The 18306-nt window shown below is 44.1% G+C and overlaps 1 protein-coding gene and 1 long non-coding RNA gene across 7 annotated transcripts in view; one reads left to right on the top strand and one right to left on the bottom strand.

The window, feature by feature from the left end:
* The window catches only part of LOC126426830 (F-box/LRR-repeat protein 14-like), a 624998-nt gene that overhangs the window by 410178 nt on the left and 196514 nt on the right, over window positions 1–18306 (bottom strand). The gene's annotated exons all lie outside the window — the stretch shown is intronic.
* LOC126426836 (uncharacterized) overlaps window positions 1–18306 on the top strand; it is a 409903-nt gene that overhangs the window by 158318 nt on the left and 233279 nt on the right. The window contains exons 1-2 of one of the 5 annotated variants that reach the window (XR_007576434.1): window positions 15194–15379; window positions 15475–15916. The exons of 3 other annotated variants lie outside the window; for them this stretch is intronic. This is a non-coding gene — a long non-coding RNA (uncharacterized LOC126426836). Of the gene's footprint in view, window positions 1–15193; window positions 15380–15474; window positions 15917–18306 lie in introns of those variants that run through there. One more of the 5 variants, XR_007576438.1, reaches the window with a different exon arrangement.

Genomic DNA, 18306 nt, shown 5'->3' on the forward strand with positions numbered 1-18306 from the left:
AACCTGGAAAGACCCCTCTGGAGGTGGACAGCTACCGTCCCATTAGCCTCACAACGTTCTTTGCAAGTTGCTTGAACGGATGGTGAGCCGGAGCTTGCATTGGGTACTGGAGTCTCGGGGCCTTCTGGCTCCGTCTCAGGGTGGGTTCCGTAGAGGCCGCTCCGCCACCGACAATCTGGTGAGCCTGGAGTCGGCCATCTGTACTGCTTTTGCCCGCCGTCAGCACCTGGTCGCTGTCTTTTTCGACATGCGGAAGGCGTACGATACGACATGGCGTCATCACATTCTTACTACACTTCATGGATGGGGTCTTCGGGGTCCTCTGCCGATTTTTATCCGCAATTTTCTGTCGTGTCGTACCTTCCGCCTGCAAGTCGCGGCCTCGTATAGTTCCTCCCACGTCCAGGAGAACGGTGTGCCACAGGGCTCTGTTTTAAGTGTCTGTCTGTTTTTAATAGCCATTAACGGGCTTGCTGCGGCCGTGGGGAATTCTGTCTCCGCTTCCCTGTATGCTGACGACTTCTGCCTTTACTACAGCTCTACAGGCATTGCAGCTGTTGAACGTCAGCTACAGGGCGCTATCTGTAAGACGCAGTCTTGGGCTGTAGCGCATGGGTTTCAGTTTTCGGCAGCCAAGACCCGCGTTATGCATTTCTGCCGGTGCCAAACAGTCCATCCTGAGCCGCGGCTTTTTCTTGCCGACGAACTCCTTGCTGTGGTGGAGACCCACAGGTTTTTGGGGGTGGTTTTCGATGCCCGGTTGTCTTGGCTGCCTCATATCCGGTAGCTTAAACAGACGTGTTGGCGGCATCTGAACGCTCTGAGATGCTTGAGCCACACCCGCTGGGGTGCCGACCGCTCTACCCTGTTGCGGCTCTACCAGGCGTTAATCCAGTCCCGTCTGGATTATGGGAGCCTGGCTTATGGCTCAGCATCCCCATCTGCGTTACGGGTGCTGGACCCAATTCTCCACAGCGGGATACGTCTTGCCACTGGTGCTTTCCGCACCAGCCCTGTGGACAGCGTACTAGTGGAGGCAGGTGTACCTCCACTGCGGGTACGACGCCAACAATTACTGGCTGCTTATGCTGCCCATGTTTTTAGTTTGCCCGGGCATCCAAATTACCATGTCCTGTTCCCACAGTCGGTCGTCCATCTGCCAACCCGTCGGCCCCGGTCGGGTTGTCCGATCGCCGTACGCGTCAAGGAGCTTCTCTGCAGGCTTGGGTTTTTCCCTGTTCCGCCTCCTTTCCAGGCGCCTCTGCGTACACCCCCGTGGTGTGTTCCTCGCCCTTGCCTTCGGCTCGACTTGACACAGGGCTCGAAGGACTCGGTCCCTCCAGAGGCCTTCCGCCGCCGCTTTTATTCCATCCTTGCCACGTATCAGGGCTCTGGAATTGTTTACACTGACGGTTCAATGGTTGTTGGTCGTGTCGGGTATGCGCTAACTCTAGGGGACCATTCCGAACAACGGTCCTTGGCGGCTGGCTGCAGCGTTTACACTGCTGAGCTAGTCGCCATCTTTCGAGCCCTAGAGTATATCCGCTCCTGCTCAGGTGAGTCCTTCGTTATCTGTAGCGATTCCCTGAGCGGTTTACGAGCTCTCGACCAGTTTTTTCCTCGTTCTCGTCTGGTGATGGCTATCCATGAGTCCCTGCATACTCTTGCGCGTTGCAGCCGCTCTGTGGTCTTTGTGTGGACCCCCGGTCATGTCGGTATCCCGGGCAATGAACATGTTGACCGCCTGGCGAAAGAGGCCACGTGTAAACCATCTCTGGATGTTGGCCTCCCAGAGGCTGATTTGCGGGCAGTCCTCTGCTGAAAAGTTTTTGCGCTTTGCGACCCTGAATGGCGCGATCGGATTACACCCAATAAACTCCGTGCCATTAAGGAGACAATGACTGTGTGGCGGTTATCCCTGCGAGCCAACCGCAGGGACTCTGTCGTCCTTTGTCGGCTCCGCATTGGCCACTCCCGGCTAACACACAGTTATTTACTGCGCCGGGAGGACCCTCCTCTGTGTCGCTGTGGGGCAGCTTTGACAGTGGCCCACATTCTGTTGGCCTGCCCCCTTTTAGCTGTGGTCAGGCAGACATTTGCGCTGCCTGATACGCTCCCTGCCCTTTTAACAGACGACTGCACTATGGCTGACTTAGTTTTACGTTTTATTCGGGCAGGGGGATTTTATCATTTAATCTGAGTGTTTCTGTTTTATTTTATTGTTTTGTGTTGATTCTGGCCTTTGGCCTATGATTTTACACTGATTTTTTAATGTGTTTCTAAGTGGTTGGCTTTTCCTTTTTTATTTCTATGGTCGGCCAACCACCATCACACTCTATGTGGTTTTAGTTCGTTTTGTCTTGTCCTTGTCTCAGTTTCTCTTGTTCTGTATCATCTGTGATCTCTTCTGTTCCTCGTTATTATTCTCTGTGGGTGTTCTTTGTATTTGGAAAAGGGACCGATGACCATATCAGTCTGGTCCCTTTCATCCCCAAAACCAACCAACCAACCAACCATGCCGCGTCGCATCAGTAATCCTGGTACGCCGCGCCGGCAACGCCATACGTCGTGCAGAAGGAACTAAGTTAAGTGAAAAGCTGTTACAATTTTTACTAACCTGCACTAAAAGACTGTCGGCGATGGAACCACCAAAAGAAACTGAGGTTAAACTTAAATCAGAACCTATGTCTGTTGAGGGAACTGTAAATCCACACAATGGTTCAAGTGTAAATATGCATGAAAGTAGTAATGTTAAAGTGAAATATGAAGTATTGTCTCCTGGCAGTAGTGTAAAAAGGAGCAATGATTCAATAATAGAGACCCCTGTAGTAAAGCAGAAAGCAGAAATTGTTAATTTATTGGATGATAGTTTATCTGATGAATTATAAACGAAACGTCCGCCCTGGTAGCTGAGTGGTCAGCGTGACAGACTGTCAATCCTAAGGGCCCGGGTTCGATTCCCGGCTGGGTCGGAAATTTTCTCCGCTCAGGGACTGGGTGTTGTGTTGTCCTAATCATCATCATTTCATCCCCATCGACGCGCAGGTCGCCGAAGTGGCGTCAAATCGAAAGACCTGCACCAGGCGAACGGTCTACCCGACGGGAGGCCCTAGCCACACGACATTTCCATTTCCATAAACGAAACAGCCATCAGAGGTGGTAGAGTTTAAACAGGAGAAGTTAGATATGACTGATCAATCAGAAGTTTCATTTAGTTTTGATGATTCTGATGTTGGAGCTAGTTTTTCGTCACCTGAGTGTGAAAAGAAACCAGCTAGTGAGCAACCCAAAGATACTGGGGCTATTGATTTAAATGTTATATCACAAGCAATAGCTACCAGCAATGCTGAATTAAAGTCTGAAATAACTGAGGTCAAAAGCAGTAATGCAAAAATGTCAGCCAGTAATGCTAGAATGACAGCTGAGTTAAAATCTGATATAATTGACGTAAATAACAGAATTGTGGCCAGCCAAACTAATTTTAATAAACGATTGGAGGAAATGGACAATACCTTCAAGGCTGGTTGCAATAAGTTGAAAGAGGATCTGGACAGTTTAAATTATAAAATTGATTACAACCATGAGGATATTAAGAAAAAGGTTGCTCAACAATTTTCTGAAATGTATAAAACAGTAAAATCTGAAGTTGTTGAGGTTCGCAAAGACTTCCAAATGGAAGATGCAAAGCTGGAGCACAAGTTAACAGAAAAGATCGAGGCGGAATCTGAACTGTGCTCAGATAGGTTTAAAGATGTTAATATAAAAGTAAACATATGTCAAGCAGTAGTAGATGCAATCAAAACTGATACTACTCATATTGTGCAAAGGGTAGATAATGTTGAAATGAACGTAGAAAATATTAGTACTAACATTGCTAACATTGAGAGTAAAGCAGCTTCAGTAACTTCTGGTAATGGTAGTATGCAACAAATTGTAGCTGCAAACGCCGCTTTTATCAGATGTCGGCAGTTCTTGAGGTTTGATCCAGATAAAAACATCCACCCGCTAGATTTCTGGAACGATTTTGAAGATGTGATTCCATCAACTTGGTCTGAACGAGAGAAAATCTCAGTGCGGAAAGCAATGCTGTGCCAGTTAACTATAATGTAAATAAAGGAAACAGTAGTAGGCCGAGGCAGGAAAACTAGTTGCCATCTATGAGGACACTGGCGTTCACCAGGCGGTTACTTTTCCTAAGCCAGTAGTTACGGTAATTGGTAAGACAGATCAGAATACTCAGACTGAACATGTGGATGAAGGATCGGTAGCATCTAAGGATACAGCAGAAATATTAGATCACTCACAGTATTTGATAGATACCGTGTTAGAGACGCTTTCTAAGTGGGAAGAGAAAGAGAAGGCGCAGCAGTGTAATGGTAGGGAAGAGCTACAAAATACTGAATTGTCAGGTGAAGAAGCAGAAGAAATTCATGCTTATATTTACGATGAGGATGATGTGCTCTTATCTAAAGTGCCTGTGCAGGATGTTGATACTGTACTAATAGATTTAGGACAGGAGGTAAGTGAGAATGTAGAGGGTAGTCTGTTGGGGGTCATTGAACCCAGTAGCTGTGACCAGTTGTCACTTGAGAAGGAACCTGACGATATTAATTAAAGTGGTTTGGCTGTAACTAGTGTTATGCCCAGTCTGGAGGCGCAGAATCGCTCAGACTACAGAAATTTGGGTCATGTTCAGCAAACTAAATGTAATGAAGTCGTGCAGTGTTTCGATTTGAAATTAATAGACCGACTGGAAAAGGTGGCTGAAAATGTAATTCAGGAAACCCCTACACACTTTGACCTAAATGTAATGAAGACATATGTCGATCACTTTAGTTGGAGACAAATACAAAAGGAACTATTGGATGAGTTTGAGGAACCACCTGTACAACCTAGAATAAGCCACCCTATAATAATAGTGAATATGTTGGTTATCAATGTACGTTGTCTCTTAGACAGTGGAAGTGAGGTGAGTGCGATATCTCAGTCCTTTGATGCATTACCTGGTAAAGACAAGTTTACAGTAATGAGAGTATCAGGACTAAGAATAATTGGTGCTACTGGCAAGGTGTCAAAAACGGTAAAACAAGAAGCTTTGCTGCCCTTTGACATTAATGGTAATTTAATTGATCATCCATGCTTACTTGTAAATAATCTCAGTATTGAGGTTTGAATTGGCATAGATTTCTTGTCAAAATGTCAGAGTGTTGTTGGCTTTGAAAGAAGCCAGTTACAAATGGTCTTGCCGATAACCGGAGTAATTACAGTACCTTTTAGTGATAAACATGTAGTAACTAATGATGGAACTTGGGAGCTGCCTATACAAGTTCTGAAAAATAGGAGCCATTGGGACGAAGGTGTTAACCTTAGTAAAAGTTAGCTAAACACAGAAGAAGAAGAAGCAATTATTTTGGACAAAATAGAAGTTAAATTTCAGGAAATCAATAAAATTTCAGCTAATCAGAAGGAAGAACTAAGACAGGTTTTAAAAAGGCATCATAAGGTATTTTCAAATCGACCTGGCGTGGTCAAATGTTACTAATGATTGCTGTAGGGAGGAGGTTGTTCTGTAAACTCTACACAGTGTGGCAGCTGTGCAGTCCCAGCTGTGTGAGATCTTCTTTCCTTTTCAGGTCTCACTCATTCTTCATCTTTCTATCCACCAAAATTTCGGCTCTTACTCTCAAATACTAAAATTTTCCGTTATGGTTATCAAGCCAATAATAAACCAATGAATGCTGCAGGGAGGAGGTTGTTCTGTAACCTCTACACAGTGTGGCAGCTGTGCAGTCCCAGCTGTGTGAGATCTTCTTTCCTTTTCAGGTCTCACTCATTCTTCATCTTTCTATCCACCAAAATTTCGGCTCTTACTCTCAAATACTAAAATTTTCCGTTATGGTTATCAAGCCAATAATAAACTAATGAATGCTGTAGGGAGGAGGTTGTTCTGTAACCTCTACACAGTGTGGCAGCTGTGCAGTCCCAGCTGTGTGAGATCTTCTTTCCTTCTCAGGTCTCACTCATTCTTCATCTTTCCTGTCTACAAAAATTTTGACTCCTTCTTTGCAATACAAAAATTTTCCGTCATGGCTATCAAGCCATGAGTTCTGTAACCATTCTATCCACCAATTAGTGAAGAAAATACCTAACTGTGACATAATCAATAGAGAAGTATGACGTAATTAAGATACAAATGTATTTGAGTAACAAGTATGTATAGAACCCTCGTAATATTGTAAGTACAGAGTGTTGTTTTATTGGAAATGGTCCCACAATAATATTTTAAAAAATATGTACAAATTCGTGTTCAAGCAGGATCTGAAGCGGCAATGAAACCTGTTGTATGCTGTAGAGCTAACTAATTAATAGTAAAAGAGATTGCTTAGTGTTATGAAAAATGTGCAGGTAAGTTATAAAAATGAACTCACCTTGTGTGGCAAGGAATGGCAGTGTAATAGAATTGAACAGTGTTTGTGGCTGAGACGTGAAGGACACGTCCCTGAAATATTTATAAGGTTGGAGCTGGCCGTTATTTGGTGTACTGTGTGACAGGACACACCTACATGGATTGAGGTTATGAGTTGGAGGCGTGAATGCGACCATAGGTACCCTTATGTTAGATGACACAGAGCAGCTAATGATGTCCTATAGGTTTAAGGAATTTATCATTACGCTCGTCCATAATTACTTAATGCACTTTAGTGGTGAGTCGAGAGAGACTACCTGTGGTTTCAGCATCCGATCGAGTGGAAATGGATTGCCACGTGGGCAAACTAATCAGCTGCAATACACTATAGATATGAAATAAATGTGCTAACCTGTGCTTTAAATTTTAATGGAGTGAGTATTACTTAAATTCATACACTATCAAAGTAAGTAAGTACATAATGGCAGACGTGAAACATTATTTATAGCTCAGTATAAATACACTTCGATGAAGTAAGTACATAATTGCAGATGTGGATCTGACACAGCAGCAGAGGACCAATAAGTGGATTTAGTAGTCAACTAAACGTAGTGTGTTTTGAACACTCAGAACTGTACTATTACCACAAGTTACTCACATGTACAAAGAAGCTGAGAAGACAATTACTAATCAAATATACTCATACTATCTCTAAGAATGAGGTAATCAAAGATGAGTCAGTTAAGTAAATAAAATACAGATGTGTAAGGAATGTACCGAGCATTGGTTCAGTGTTCCTGCCCAGAAATAATAAATTGAAATTAAATAGAATTTTTGATTGTATGCCTTGAGCATAAATTTTCTATGGTACGTGACTAACGGCGTTTTGAGCCATTTGTTTACCGATTTTATGACAGTTAAGGAACCGCGAGAGTAAAATTGAATAAAATTCTGTTAACTTTGTTCCAGTAACATATTGGAAGATAAAATATATATATCCCCATTACATTGTGACCCACCCTTAGATATTAAGTGAACACAGTCTGAGGCACTCTTTTTGTTTGTTCTACAGGACAAACCAGATAATGGCAGCCTGGTAGCTGCGTGAAAGCGTGGAGTGACTTGGACACAACTCACAGTGACCCCTCCCCTTCCCCATGTAATTTAGAATGAACGTGAAGGACGCACACCATAGCAACTTCCCCTCCTCTGCCCTTGTAAACGGAAGTGTAGAACGCCAGCCAAAGTGGCTACAACCACGTGTGTAAAAATGATTTGTGAAATTTTCTTTCATGTTTAGAAAAGACTGCTAAGATATAATCATCTGTTTATGTATCTTAAATAACTGTGTTATTTTCTTTGAATTTGTGTATGTAAAAATGTATTTAATGGATTTAAGATTTTCATAATTTTACATATTTTTATGTGTTCGTTTGTCTATGGTAATATGTATGCCAAAGTGTTCCATTGATTTTGATTAAATTTTGAGAGATAATATTGCTTAAGAGGCAGTGAACATGCCAGTAATTTAAAAAATTAAAGTAGGTAATCAGTTTTCTTTTAATGTTTCTATATGTTTACATTTCAAATTTTAAATTTTCATATGGAGTTAAGCTGTACTCTTGCTTCCCTTTTTGTAATTAATTTTTTTTTCGTTTATTAACATTTAAAAAAAATTTAAGTAGAGGGTGATGTAGGGAAGCAGCCTACTCATGCATTATAAAATTCTCATCAGTCGTTCCATTGTGTGCCAGCCTAGTCCGCTGTAACTAGCTCTGACGTCATAAATGTTGCGCAATACTTTAAAAATCAAGTAAATAACCTGAAACAGTTCTACCACCTCAGGCGTAATACTAAATCAATATGTGTTGAATATCAGTTCGATAACTTTAACCATTTTCAAAATGTGGATGTTTTTCTGTAAAAACCATTGGCCCAACAGAAAAGAGCTATAGACTCAAAAATTTATATTTAGATTCCTTTTTCATAATAATTTAATAGAAACAGTCTTATGGATCTCACAAATTAAGATTTTAGTGGGAATTCATAATTTTCTGGTTTTTGTATTAAAAATTAAGGAAGCAAGATAGATTAAGTAGGGTAATAAATAAGGCTAGGATGTTTATATTTAAGTAGAATGGAGATCCGCTATAATCATAAAGATGTGAGAAGTTTCAATTGAATAACTATAAAACTACAGCGATGGCGTATCTCCAAAAGGCAAGTTCAGAGCTCGTCTACTGCGTGTAGTGTAATTAAATTAATTCTCTCGCCCAAAATATTTTACTTAGCCACGTCAGACTTTTATTATGATTACTTACCTGTGTGCTGAATGCACATTTAAATTGAGAGCTTCATCGGCCATCAGCAAAGGAGGCGATGATTTATTCAATGACTTAAAGTGGTGCATTACTAGCCCAGCGGCTAGTTGGGAGAGCCGATTTGATCAGGCGTTCCCTTAGCTGTCCGCACCGTGGCTTTATATATAAGAACGCTGCGCGAGGAAGAAAGGCCCCAGTTCTCTCCAGACGCTGAATAGCACGCCATCCGTGTCGGGAGTCGCGTCACATCGGTATCATTGCTATAAACAGCCTCGGATGCCGTATTAAGTTACTCGGGATACGCGTAACCATGAAATCGTTTTCGAGTGAAGTGCAAATTCTGGGATGACTTTAATGATGTATCTTCAGTTTGCGTATGTCGTATTTTTATGTGCCGTCGCGGGACAGACATTCTACCATTATTTAGCGTGGCGTTTGATGAACATTATCATCAAATTATTGCGAGCATTCATTTAAACATTTAATTTGGACAGTTATAGTTGCATCAGCGCATTAGATTCTGAACTGCTCTGTTAGTCAGGTTGTGTGGATCCTTTTTTTTTCATCTGTGACTTTCAGAATATAACGAAGTTCTTTTTTTCACGGTCGTTTTTGATTATGAATCCCAGACAATCTCCTAATTCCTCAGAGCTATAAGTATATTTCTCAGATGAAGTGGGCGCTAGGAATTCTAATTACAGGCTTCACGTTTTGCTAATCACTTTCTGGTTGCCAAAATTGTAGTTAGAGAGCCAGTGTTGAGAACGGCAAAACAACAGCACAAATAATAGGAACATTTAAATAACAATAATTCTACCAGCCGCCCCACATATGGTTAGACGGCAGGGAAATGCATCTTTTCTACATAACATTCTAAATATAATTAACAATTAAATTTCAACCAGCCGCACCACAGCACCTACTCCCACAACCAGGCCCACTTTACCTTCGACCACCTTGACACCCTCATTTAAGCCCCTCTCTCTCCTTCCCGCATCCTTCCACCTCCAACCTCCTGGCACGTCAACAGGATCGTCTCCTCTACCTCAATATTCATTCCCTCCTTGCAAACAAATACTTCTTCATGCATATCCTCTCCGAACACCAGGTTGACTCCTCATTCTTAATGAAACCTTCCCTCAACGCCACCATGTTGTCCGCACCTCTCCCTATCTCCTTCACTGCACTGACCATCCCCTTCACCTAGCCCGAGGTGGGGTTGCTATAGGCCACCTCCAGCATATCCCTGTCTGGCCACAACCCCTCCTCAATGACCCGACCGAACACCCTCTCCTCAGCCTATTTTTTCCCTCCCTCACCATCACCTGTGCCACTATCTATATCCGCCCTGCAGCTCCTCTCCCCTTCGATTTCGTTTCCCATGTTGACTGTACCTTCTCCACCTATGTGATCGCCGCTGACCTCCACATCCACAGCCGTGACGCTGCCACCCTTCGGTGGTGGCATCAGTTCCTTGCCACCATCCATAGTGACCTTGTTCCTCTCCCACAGCACACCCATCCTGAAAATAACGCCACCCCCGATGTTATCGTCACTTCCCCCAACCTCCTTGGTCGCATCGCCATTGACGTCCTCGATCCCGTTGGGAGTGACCATCTCGCTGAACTTCTCACCTTCTCCTCTACCCGTACCACTGCTGCAGCCACCCACCCAGCTGCCCATCCTAAGTCTGTCCATGACTACCGCTGTGCCTACTGGGATGCCTACAGGGAATCCATTGCCTTACAGGTCGAAAGCCACCCCCTCACATTTCACCACCCTGCTGACAATACCCATATCTCTTCCTTCCTTCAGAAGACCATCACTGACGCTGTGGAGGCTCATATGCCTACCAAACTCATCCACCCTCACCGCCCTACGCTTCCTCCACAGGCCTTCCTTCTTCTGCATGAATCTTGCAGGCTCTACCGCTCCTTCCTCCGTACTCACGCCCGGGATACTCTCACCCGCCACCGGCAATTACAGCGACATATCCGGAACCTCCTTACAGCAAAGAAACGCCGGGACTGGCGCCAGACATGCACACGCCTCAACTCCACCCACCCTGTCAACTCCTCCAAGTACTGGTCCGCCTTCCACCGCCTTACTGATAGCCATCCCACCCCTCATTACCCCATCCTCCATGACGATCGACCCTTTCCTGATAAGCTCAGTAAGGCTAACCATTTTGCTTCACACCTATCAGAGGTCTTCTCCATTCCTGACGATCCTCATTTTGATTACTCCCTCTTCCCCACCATCCTTGACTGCACTGACACCTCTATCCCCCGCTAGCTGCTAGCTTCCTGTACATGGATCGGTTACCCCCCTCAGACATCAACACTACCACCACCACACAAGACATCACACTCATCCTCTGCTCCCACCGCCCTACGCTTCCTCCACAGGCCTTCCTTCTTCTGCATGAATCTTGCAGGCTCTACCGCTCCTTCCTCCGTACTCACGCCCGGGATACTCTCACCCACCACTGGCAATAACAGCGACACATCCGGAACATCCTTACAGCGAAGAAACGCTGGAACTGGCGCCAGACATACACATGCCTCAACTCCACCCACCCTGTCAACTCCTCCAGGTACTGGTCAGCCTTCCACTGCCTTACTGATAGCCATCCCACCCCTCATTACCCCATCCTCCATGACGATCGACCCTTTCCTGATAACCTCAGTAAGGCTAACCATTTTGCTTCACACCTATCAGAGGTCTTCTCCATTCCTGACGATCCTCATTTTGATTACTCCCTCTTCCCCACCATCCTTGACTGCACTGACACCTCTATCCCCCGCTAGCTGCTAGCTTCCTGTACATGGATCGGTTACCCCCCTCAGACATCAACACTACCACCACCACACAAGACATCACACTCATCCTCTGCTCCAAACACAACACCGCCCCTGGTCATGATGGAGTCACCTACCACCACCTCAAGGAATCCCCCCCATCCTTCCTGTCTGTCCTTGCTACCCTGTACGCAAGATTTACCAGAGCAACCATTCAAACAAGCACTATATGACTTGTTAGTTGCCCACCCATTCTACGAAATAAAGGATTTCATCAATTGTAATATTATCCAACCGATAACTCATTTGCAACAGAAATTATACAGTAATATAAGGATGACTTTGTAGGATTTCACCAATCGTAATATTACACTGTCATAACAAACCTATTGTTCTTTTGCAACATGAATTATATTGTATTATATGTATGACCTTGTCAGTTGTAATATTATACTGTAATAACAAATCTATTGCCCTTTTGAAACAGGAGTTATATTGTGTTATATGTATGACTTTGTAGGATTTCATCAATTGTAATATTATTTGGTAATAACAAACCTATTGCTCCATGCAACATGAATTATTTTGTGTTACATGTATGACTTTGTCTATTGCCATAATGGCCTAAAAACAATAAAATTATTCTATTCTATTGTATTCCTTCATTACTCTGTTCTTACTGCAACTGACTATTAACAATGCACCATTTTCTGACCCAGTGCCGATGTTCTAACCATTTGGGTTTTACTGTCTGTTTGCCACTGAACTATCAAATATTTTAACAGATACAGCACAAGCTGTAGATGTTATTTTACTTTTTTCCGACGTGGTTATATGACCAGTAAACTATTTTTCAGCATCTGGTTGTCAATAACCACTTCAAGATACGAAACGCAGGTTACAAGTAGCACGGGCTTAACTCTCAAATCCCTACCAGCTTAATCACATTTACCACTCACCACATTCCGCCTATAAGTTCGGTTAACCTACTGATTAACCAAACTTTTCCAAAAATTAGCACAATAACTCTTACTATTAAGAATGAATTTTCAGATTATTTTTTTTTTACTTTATTGTTATTTTAAAACCTGTACAATTCAGGTAGGCTGGCAGCGGCACACTACGCCGCTCTTCAGCCATAGCGTTTTACAAGAGTATAAAACATGGTGAATGACAATGAACAAAGTGACGGGCAAAAGAGAGAGGTCACAGAGACATAAAAAACACGGAGTCGTTCACATGTGATGATAACAACACTGAAAACACGTTGTCACGGCGCACAAAACACTGGTGAGTCCGACGGCACAAGTGAACGTAGGAGTGGGACGGCGGACACCAAAAACACTATATGACGTCACACACACGAAGCACAAAAGGCGACGATCTCCGGCGCGCGAATGTTCACTATACGTGTGCGAGTCCGGGGACCTGCCAAGAGAGGAGGAGGAGGAAGGGGAGTGGGAGAGCGAGAGGGGAGAGCAGAGATGCCACGGGCAGGGGAGATAGGGGGAGGGAGGAAGGGGGAGAGGAAGCCCGGGGGAAGAGGGGGAAGGGAGGGGACAGGGAGATGGAAAAAGAAGGGAAGAGAAGAGAAGGGAGGGAGGGTGCCGAAAGGAAAGGACACGGGAAGTGGGGGGTGGGGCAGGGTCAAAGTTGATAGGAGGGGTAGATGGGGGGGACGAGGACATCATCAGGGAGAGGGAGCCGGCGGAAGCCACCTTGGGAGAGGGCATGGAGGGTGGAGAGATGGAGACCGGGTGGGACGTGCGAATACAGGCGCGGCAGCGGGCGGGGGTGGGAGAGGAGTGGGGAAACGAGCGGGTGAGGAGGATCAAGTTTACGTGAGGTGTACAGGATACGTATCCGTTCAAGGAAAAGGAGGAGGTGGGGGAAGGGGATGAGATCATACAGGATCCGCGTGGGGGAGGGGAGACGGATGCGATAGGCAAGGCGGAGAGCATGGCGTTCAAGGATTTGGAGGGATTTATAGAAGGTAGGGGGGGCGGAGATCCACGCTGGATGGGCGTAACAAAGGATAGGGCGGATGAGGGATTTATAGGTGTGGAGGATTGTGGAGGGGTCCAGACCCCACGTGCGGCCGGAAAGGAGCTTGAGGAGACGGAGTCGGGAACGTGCCTTGGCTTGGATCGTCTGGAGATGGGGAGTCCAGGAGAGGCGACGGTCGAGGGTGACGCCAAGGTACTTAAGGGTGGGAGTGAGGGCGATAGGACGGCCATAGATGGTGAGATAGAAATCAAGGAGGCGGAAGGAAGGGGTGGTTTTGCCTACAATGATCGCCTGGGTTTTGGAGGGATTGACCTTGAGCAACCACTGGTTGCACCAAGCGGTGAACCGGTCAAGATGGGATTGGAGAAGGCGTTGGGAGCGTCGCAGGGTGGGGGCAAGGGCGAGGAAGGCGGTGTCATCGGCAAACTGGAGGAGGTGGACGGGGGGCGACGGCGGCGGCATGTCCGCCGTGTACAAAAGGTACAGAAGGGGGGAGAGGACGGAGCCTTGGGGCACACCGGCGGAGGGGAAAAAGGTGTAGGAATCGGTGTTATGGATGGTGACATAGGAAGGACGGCGGGAGAGAAAGGAACCGATCAGACGGACGTAGTTAATGGGAAGGGCAAAGGTTTGGAGCTTGAAGAGGAGACCGGAATGCCAGACGCGGTCATAAGCGCGTTCGAGGTCAAGGGAGAGGAAGATGGCGGAGCGATGGGAATTAAGCTGTTCGGAAAGGAGATGAGTGAGGTGAAGGAGAAGATCGTCGGAAGAGAAGGATGGCCGAAAGCCACACTGGGTGACGGGAAGGAGGCGGTGCTGGCGGAGATGCTGGTGGATGCGGCGGGTGAGGATAGATTCCAGGACCTTGCTGAAGACCGAGGTAAGGCTGATGGGACGGTAGGAGGAGACGGCGGACGGCGGTTTGCCAGGTTTAAGGAACATGAGGATACGGGAGGTTTTCCACAGGTCGGGGTAGTAACCGGTGGACAGGACTACATTGTAGAGCCTGGCCAGGGTGGAGAGGAAAGAGACAGGAGCTTCACGAAGGTGACGGTAGGTGGCACGATCGTGACCAGGAGCGGTGTTGCGTTTTGTGCGGAGTGTATCAATGAGATCCTGTGTAGTGATAGGGGCATTGAGTTCCGTGTGTGTAATGTTGTCCAAGTACTGGAAGCCAGGAGCGAGGGGAGGGGAAGAGGTGTCGGTTCGATCGCGGATATCTGGGAAGAGGGAGTAATCGAACTGCGGATCATCGGGGACGGAAAATACATCGGAGAGGTAGGAGGCAAAGTGATTGGCCTTACTAATTGAGTCAGGGAAAGGGTGATCATCATGGAGAAGAGGATAATAGGGGGAGGGTTTAGTTCCGGTAAGGCGACGTGAATTTTCAGACGTATCAAAAAATATATATAGAATCAACCATCATATACGTGAAGCGAGTAGGAGATATAAGCACTATAAATATTTCAGATCCACGTTCGTTTATAGCCACTCCATAAACGACCAAAATAGGTGTAGTTGTGATATGAGTCTTACTGCATTTACAGCAACAAAGATCTTAAAAATAGGAAACAAATTACGAACTGCATTTGGTCAACTTGACCGGCGTGACAAAACATTAGTTTCTCGGTGTGGCCAACAGATGGCAGCGTAGCAGCGCCGTCTGAATTGTGTCAGCAGTACGAGAAAGCTTTGTTAAACGTTAACAGCACTAACTGTGGCATAATCATTTGCATACAGAAGTCGTCATGCTCTTCTCTCTTTGCTCTGTCCGTTCATTCATGTGATTTAACAGCGACAATTACATCAAAATAGATTTACAAACCAGCATTTGTAGACTAAAGGTAAGGTGACAATATTTCTGACAGCCGAAACTGACACCAATTTTAATACTTGCTTACATATTAAATATACATACGAGCTTTCACACTCTTGGCAGGTCCCCGGACGCGTACACGTTTAGTGAACTTTCGCGCGCCGGAGTCAACGCCTCGTGCTTCTGTGTGTGCCGTCGTTTTGTGCTTAAGTCGTTCAGTGTTATTCATTTTGTGCACCTACGTTCACGTGTGACAATTTTCGTCTCTGTATGTGTCCAAGTGTCTGAACAATTTTATCTTGGACTCTACAACAGTGAACGGCACCGTGTATTTTAAAACGTGATTTTCTCCGTTTTTATGTCCACCATCTTTTTGTCTCTCTAATTGTCTTCATTTGTATGTTGTTTGTGTTTCTCTGAGGCCAAAGAACGGCGTAGTATGCTGGTGCAGGCCTGCCTGACGCCAGTAAACAGGTTTCAAAATAACGACAAAGAAAAAAAAAACTTTCACAGTATTACATCGTACTCAATGACTTATGATGCAGTATATTCATAATATTACGTGGTACAAAATGACTTATGATACATACAAAAAAATAATAATAATTTTGTGACATATAATTAGCGTGGATTATACATCAGTGGTTCCTAATTATAGTTAATTTGTGTAACACTGATTTCTGTTGCTAGTTTTTTTATGATGTGTGAGATTTATCACTCACAGGATAAACTTTTGATCACTGTTTGTTAATGTAGCTGGCTACACTATAAAATTCTCCTTGCATCTGTAACTTTTTAGAGTTGTGGAGAACGTTTCCTCCGTTTTGAGGTCTTGTTATTCCCTTGGCATTGCTTGTGTTAACTTGTTACCAGAGTATTTGGGTCCTTTTTCAAAAATCTTACGTCTATGTGGAATACACTGCAGTTGTTTTCTGTTCCTTGTGTTGTGTGTACGAACAGTCTCATTAGTCTCCAGTTTTGTGAGAGCATGTAAGGCACTCACAATGGTCTTGCATACATGCAGTGATGGAAACGTTGGAATGTTTAGTTCTTTGAAACAACTTTTACACAATTCTCTTTGCTTCTTTTTGAATATAATTCGAATGGCTTGCTTCTGCAATGTGAATATTCTCTTCATCCCTGTGATAGTTCAGTTCCTCCATACTGTGATTCCATATCACACATATGGTTGAAAAAGTCCATGATAGGCAGTGCACAAGAGGTCTTGGTGAGTATACTGAATCAGTTGTTTCATTATAACTATCACTGATCTTAGCTTACTGGAAACAGTATTTATCTGCTGTTTCCAATGTAGCGCACTGTCTATTGTAATGCCCAAAAACTTAACTGAAGCTACTTCTTCCAGTCCTTTTTCATCTAAGAAAACATCCATATGTTCTTCTTTTTGTTTATTTTTGAAGACCATGTACATAGTTTTTTTTAAGATTAGTAATTAAGTCATTTTCAGAGAGCCATTGTGACGTACTGCTGAATGATATGAATATATTTTGCTCAATTGCCTCCAAATTATTGGTAACATTGAGCACAGTCGTATCATCTGCATAAAGTATTTTGATTTCAGTTTCACATGTTTGTATATTATTCACAAATAAATTGAAGAGAGCAGGTCCCATTACAGAACCTTGAGTTACAACATACATAATGCTTCTAACATCTGATCTTTATAAGTTATTAATGGTTACATATTGCCTCCTGTTTCTTAGATATGATGTTATCCAGTGTGCTGCATGTCTACGAATACCAGCATTCTCTACTTTCTTTACTAGAACTGTATGTTGAACTGTGTCAAATGCCTTGGATAAATGAAGAAAAACTCCAGACACTACCATCTTGTTGTCCAAGGCCTGTGCAATTGATTCTGTTGATGATTCAGTTGCTGTTTCCATTGATTTCCCTTTCTGTTGTACATGCTGTGCTGGAGTTATTACATTATGGGTATCGAAATAAGCAGTTAGTCTGTTTAGCATGAGAATTTCTAATATTTTGGAGAAGCCTGGTACTAGCCTGTAGTTGTTAGGGTCATCTTGCTTTCCCTTTTTGTATACAGGTACAAGTTTAACTAATTTGAGTTTATCTGTAAATAGTACTTCTTGGAAAGAGTGGTTGGTAATATCCCGTAGTGGCATAATTACTTCTGCTGCCTCCTACTTGATTAGGTAGTTTGACACTTCATCATGTCCAACAGACTTTTTCGCTTTTAGCATTTTCATAACATATGTCAGTTCCTTTTCAGACACTGGTTTCTCGAACATTGAGTGCCATGGCTTATCTGTCATGACAGTTTGGTGAGTTCTTTGGCTATTATATCCATGCTTCAGTTTTTCTATTGCATCTGCATTGTAATTTTTGAGGATGTTGGCACTTGTTTTATCTGTGATTATTTTGTTATTTACTGTCATAGTTTCCATTTAATTTGTTTTCTGTGAGTATTTTTTCTTGCCTGTCTCAGAGTTAATGATATTCCAAGCTGCTCTCATTTTATTTGTTGATTTTGAAATAGTCTCATTAATTGATTTTGCTATTTCTTGTATTATCAACTGCCTGTATTTTCTCCCTGTTTCATTTCTCTTAAGGTAGCTCTCTGTTCAATTATTTCTTCGTGATCCACTGCTTTTTTTTTGAAAATTTTTTTCTTTTCCTCTTGGTTTTTGTGAATGCTAATTTGAAGTAATGTGTTGTGGTGTCTTTGAAAGCATTGCCCCCCAGGGGGTCCACAACTCTTTTGTGGATACGTGTGTAGCGAGAACGGGCCCCGAGCCATTGCAGCCTTCTTTCTCTTCCGGGCTGCATTTCCTTTCCCTTCCCCTCCTTTCCCCTCCATGCTCCTTTCCCCTCGCCCTCTCCTCTCCCTCTATTGGTGTCCTTGCTTATGTTGGCCCCCGCTATCCTCCTGGTTCTGTTGGTTTTACACTCCGGCTTTGTTGCGTAATCATC

Source organism: Schistocerca serialis, chromosome 11 (assembly GCF_023864345.2).
Source record: "Schistocerca serialis cubense isolate TAMUIC-IGC-003099 chromosome 11, iqSchSeri2.2, whole genome shotgun sequence".
NCBI classification, from domain to species: domain Eukaryota; kingdom Metazoa; phylum Arthropoda; class Insecta; order Orthoptera; family Acrididae; genus Schistocerca; species Schistocerca serialis.